We start from the raw sequence: 4,904 nt of genomic DNA, 5'->3' as shown, positions 1-4,904 counted from the left end.
AGTACCGAGTATAAGCCCACCCCCCCTCTGCACGAATTTCGGACAAAAGTGGGGGGTGGGCTTATACTCGGTACTTGACCCTATGCACGAACATATTGTTCATTGCAATGGAGACATGATTCATATAATGATACCATCTGGTATGTAAAGTGTTATGTTTGTTCAAACTAAAGCAAATGTGAAACAACATGAAGATATTTTGTGTATCATAAAATTGTTAAACACGCAGACAGACATACGTAAGGCTTACACACCATCACTCGTAAAGGAACACATTGAAAGCATGTCTATTCGACAAAAACGGCTTTTATTTAAAAAACAACATGAAAAACCTGAAATCCTAAAAATCTGCCGGCACCTTCTGGTTACTGGACGTACAGAGGCGAATGGATACATGGTGCCGTTTTTTCCACCTGTGTAGCTAAGCCACATGTTTGACGCATCAAAGTCTTGAAGTTTCAGACCCGCCCCTAACTGTCGCGCATTTCTCTGCAAGTCTGTTTTTTCTAACAACTCGCCCTTCGCTTCTTTCTTCTTGTAGAAACTCAAAAAGTATCACCTCCGACTTCACAGTCCGACAAGGGTGCAGTTTCAATTTTCGCTTTTCTCTCTGTTAGCTCGCCACATCCTAAGGCCAAAAATAAAAAATGGTCTGTTTAGGGTAACATGACCAAAAAAAGTAGGGTCGGTAGGTAGGTAGGTTTTTTTTTTTTTTTTTTTGTGTGTGTGTGTGTGTGTGTGTAAATGAAACGCCAAATGTCTCTTTTTAGCATTTTTACCTCTTTTTTTTTCTTTTTTTTTTTGAAATCAAAAAAAAGTTTTTGGGTCGGCGCCAAATCGATAGGGTCGGTCGGGTTACCCTAAACAGACAATTTTTTTTTTTTGGCCTAATGTGTTTTCTGTCCACACCAAAGACTTGAATTCTACTGATTAAGATTTTCGCTTCGGCATTTTCTTGGAAAGAAGCGCCAAAAGCAAGGGGAAGAAACTCTGACACGACATTCTTCGGCATTCCTTTTTTCTCTGCCTGTTCTCGATTTTTCGTTGTTTTGTTTAGCCATGCAAAAGTGGGGGGTGGGCGTTTACTCGGTACTTCACCTTTTGCACGGATTTTGCTCCAAGGTGGGGGATGGGCGTTTACAATGTTTTGGGCTTATACTCGGTACTTTACGGTATATATATATATAAGGGACTTTGCTCTGTAAATCTCGGTCCCCCTTGAGGAGGATCTGATGCTCCCAATAGGCTGTCTGTGAAGGGATACTTACTTCTCTCTCTATCTCTGCTAAGAGATTTTAACAAATCTCGGAAGAAAGTCTCTGCTGACTTTCAATTGTTTCTTTCACAATTTCTGATGTTTTATAATGTGGTCACCGTGAAAGTTGCATCGCCTTTAAAGCGATCCAATTGAATAAAGCAGAAAACTTCTTCTTTACCAAGTCCTGTGTTGAACAGCAGTGAAAAGTTGACCGCTTTTCCTGTTTAACCTTTTCAAAATTAGATCTAACTTGTTCGCGTATCCATTTCTGGATCTGCAGGCTGGTACAGAGTTACCTCCCTTTAGGCTTTTTCAAATTTCCCTTGTTTTAACCTAATTTCTTGGTTAAAACTTGTCTAAATTTCTAAATTCTTTCTTAATAAATATCAATTCTACACTTTGGCCTTAAATCAAAGTGTTTCCCTTCACAGATATCCTCTTGGGGTTGTCAGATGAGGGTAGTCTCCCATGCCAACAGAAGCTACCATTCAGAGAATGGTTTGCTTCTTAGTTGGATACCATGGGTTGACAACTCTCGCCATCAGTACCACCTGACCACTGATGAGACACAATAGTGTCGAAACACGTGTCTGGTCTAGGTACAAATACAATGGTCCTCCTCAGGACTAGATTACCTTGCGATACGTCCCCCACAAAGGGACTTTGCTCTGTAAATCTCGGTCCCCCTTGAGGAGGATCTGATGCTCCCAATAGGCTGTCTGTGAAGGGATACTTACTTCTCTCTCTATCTCTGCTAAGAGATTTTAACAAATCTCGGAAGAAAGTCTCTGCTGACTTTCAATTGTTTCTTTCACAATTTCTGATGTTTTATATATATATATATATATATATATATACAAACATACACAGCTAACACTCTCAACAATCATTACAACTTTATGGGAGAGGAGTATGTGCAGAAATGGAATGAAGAAGACATTAGGCCAGGTTGGTGTAATATTCTGTGAAAAAGAAAGTTTTCAACTGTTGTTTAAAAGAGCTGAGAGAGGTGCAGTGTCTGACAGAGAAGGGAAGAGAGTTCCAGAGTGGTGGTGCAGCACAACAGAAGCTTCTTGCTCCGTGCTGCTTCCTGTTGAAGCGCTCAACTTTCAGTAGTCTGCTGTCAGCGGATGATCTGAGTGTGCGTGATGGGGTGTATATGTACAGGAGTTCAGAAAGGTACTGAGGGGCACTTCATGAGAAGACCTTGAAACACAGGCACAGACAAGCGACTTTGTACTTGATACGCTGTTTCACCGGCAGCCAGTGGAGTGTGTATAGCAGGGGAGTGACATGCTGTGTTTTCTTTGACCTAAAGATGATGCGGGCTGCAGCATGTTGAACAGTTTGGAGAGGTTGGATAACTAACGAAGGACATGCAATCAACAGGGCATTAGGGGCCTACAATAGTCTAAACGAGACAATATGCAGGAAGTGACGAGGGTTTTTGTGGCTTCTTCAGTAAGAAAGTGGCGGATGGAGCTGATGCGCCTAATTTCAAGGTAGGCTGCATGGCATGTTTTTGTGACATGATGTCTCATAGAGAGGTCAGAGTCAAGGTAGAACCCAAGATCTCTGGCCTTCCCTGAGAATGTGACAGATGCTGAGCCTAACTGAATGGCAGATGGAAGACTGTGACGAGAAGAAGAGGTTTAAGAGGTAAACATAACTGCTTTTTTCTTCGTTAAGTTTAAGTTTGTGTTCATTCATCCAGTATTTTACATCAGAAACGCAGTCTTGTAGGGAAGAAACAAGGTCATTGACCTTTTCAGGAGGAGATGCTTGATGAAGCTGTGTATCGTCTGCGAACATTTCATGACTGACTGCATGGTGGTTGATGATGGTGGATAGCTGTGTTGTGTACAAGACAAACAGTACCGGACCTAAGACTGAGCCCCGTGGTACTCCATAGAACAGAGGTTGTGCTAGAACGATGGTCTGCCACAAGAACAAACTGACTTCTGTCTGACAGATAGGAACAGAACCAGGACAGTCCTGTGCTATTGGTGCCGAAAGATTGTTCCAGACAAGAGAGTAGAAGCTTGTGGTCAATCGTATCAAACGCACCAGAGAGATCTAACATAAGTAGAGCGGAGACTTTGTTGTGATCAAGAGCCGTGAGTAGGTCATTTACAATGCGCAACAAAGCTGTTTCAGTTGAGTGGTTCGCACGATAGGCAGACTGGTGTACGTTTAAAAGGCTGTTTGCTTCAAGGTGTGCATTGAGCTGATGTAGGATAACTTTTTCCATGATTTTGGACCAGAATGGCAAGTTTGAAACGGGTCTATAATTTGTGAGTAGTAATAGTAGTTGTATTATCATTATTAGTACTAGTATTAGTAATAGTAGTAGTAGTATATAAGTAGTAGTAGTACCGTAAAATCCCTAGCATAAGCCCACCATTGAGCAAACGCCCACCCCCCACTTTGGGCCAAAAGTTGTGCACAGGGGTAACTACCTAGCAAACGCCCACCCTGCTTTTTAAGAGACTATAGGCTCACTTTCACTAGGATTTGTGCAGACTGTTCTAAAAGTCATCTTTTTCCCCTTCTTTACCTTTTCGTGTTTCTTTCCTTTTTTTCTTATTCTTTGTCCCCTCTCCTCACTCCCACCCATCCCCGACAAAGTGAATTAAAATTACGTCATGCTTTTCCACTGACGTCTTTTGTCTGTCAGTGACGTACCGGTACTTTGACGAGCTTCCTGGTGGCCTGAAGTTGGTTCTTGAATCTCTCTGTGCCATTTTTGCAAAATGCCGAAGCGACAGTCTTACACTGTGTCTTTCAAATTGCAAGCCCTCCAGTATCTGGATAACGAAGCCGGTGGGAATGTTTCGGAGTGTGCCCGTGAATTTTCTGTGGATAGGAAGAGGATCAGGGAATGGAGTGAAAACAGAGATAGACTTGAACAGCAGTCTCTCTCTCTCTCTCTCTCTCTCTCTCTCTCTCTCTCTCTCTCTCTCTCTCTCTCTCTCTCTCATGATTGTCCTCGTTGGCCTTCTTTGCCTCAAAGTACCTTTTTTCTTTCTTTTTTCCTTCACTTCTACTCACACGACCTAACTTAGATGCTTTCGGGGTTTGTATTCACTCAATTACACGGTTGAGCACACAAATTACTTTGTGCAAAGGGGTCTATCCCTAGCAAACGCCCACCCCCAATGTTGCCCTAAATCTGTGCACAGGGGGGGTGGGCTTATGCTAGGGATTTTACGGGTAGTAGTATATAAGTAGTGGTAGTAGTAGAATGAGTAGTAGCATTTTGTTATGTCAGAGTGGAAGCATGTGAAACAGAAAGAAAACACATACAAACAGTTACCAGGGGAAATTATCCCCTGTTCCTGTCGTCACGGATGCAACGATTTGCTTCCCTTCGGACCATGTTGTGACTCTTCATTATTTTTTCTCTCAAAGGGAGTCCTTATAGATACCGTGAACTTGCTCGTTGTAATTGTTTCATTTATTTTAAATGTAAAGGACATCTGAATTCAAACACACACACAGACACACACACACACAAACACACACACGCACGCACGCACGCACGCACACACACACACACACACACACACACACACACACACACATATATATATATATATGATCTGTGAATATGTTTTTTATATTATTATTATTTACATCTGCTCTT

At 42.1% G+C, this 4,904-nt stretch overlaps 2 long non-coding RNA genes across 2 annotated transcripts in view; both read right to left on the bottom strand.

The window, feature by feature from the left end:
• Positions 1–316: 316 nt before the first annotated feature.
• Positions 317–4,779, bottom strand: LOC138955218 (uncharacterized). Its single transcript, XR_011452147.1, has 2 exons — positions 888–4,779; positions 317–628 (listed from the first exon to the last, which is right to left on the bottom strand). It is a non-coding gene; the product is annotated as an uncharacterized lncRNA (long non-coding RNA).
• A 71-nt stretch (positions 4,780–4,850) lies between these two features.
• LOC138955220 (uncharacterized) overlaps positions 4,851–4,904 on the bottom strand; it is a 7,922-nt gene continuing 7,868 nt past the window's right edge. The window contains exon 3 of the long non-coding RNA XR_011452148.1: positions 4,851–4,904. This exon is cut by the window's right edge and continues 2,426 nt beyond it. This is a non-coding gene — a long non-coding RNA (uncharacterized lncRNA).

Source organism: Littorina saxatilis, unplaced genomic scaffold (assembly GCF_037325665.1).
Source record: "Littorina saxatilis isolate snail1 unplaced genomic scaffold, US_GU_Lsax_2.0 scaffold_228, whole genome shotgun sequence".
Lineage (NCBI taxonomy): Eukaryota > Metazoa > Mollusca > Gastropoda > Littorinimorpha > Littorinidae > Littorina > Littorina saxatilis.
This window is presented reverse-complemented; position numbering and strand designations above follow the sequence as displayed.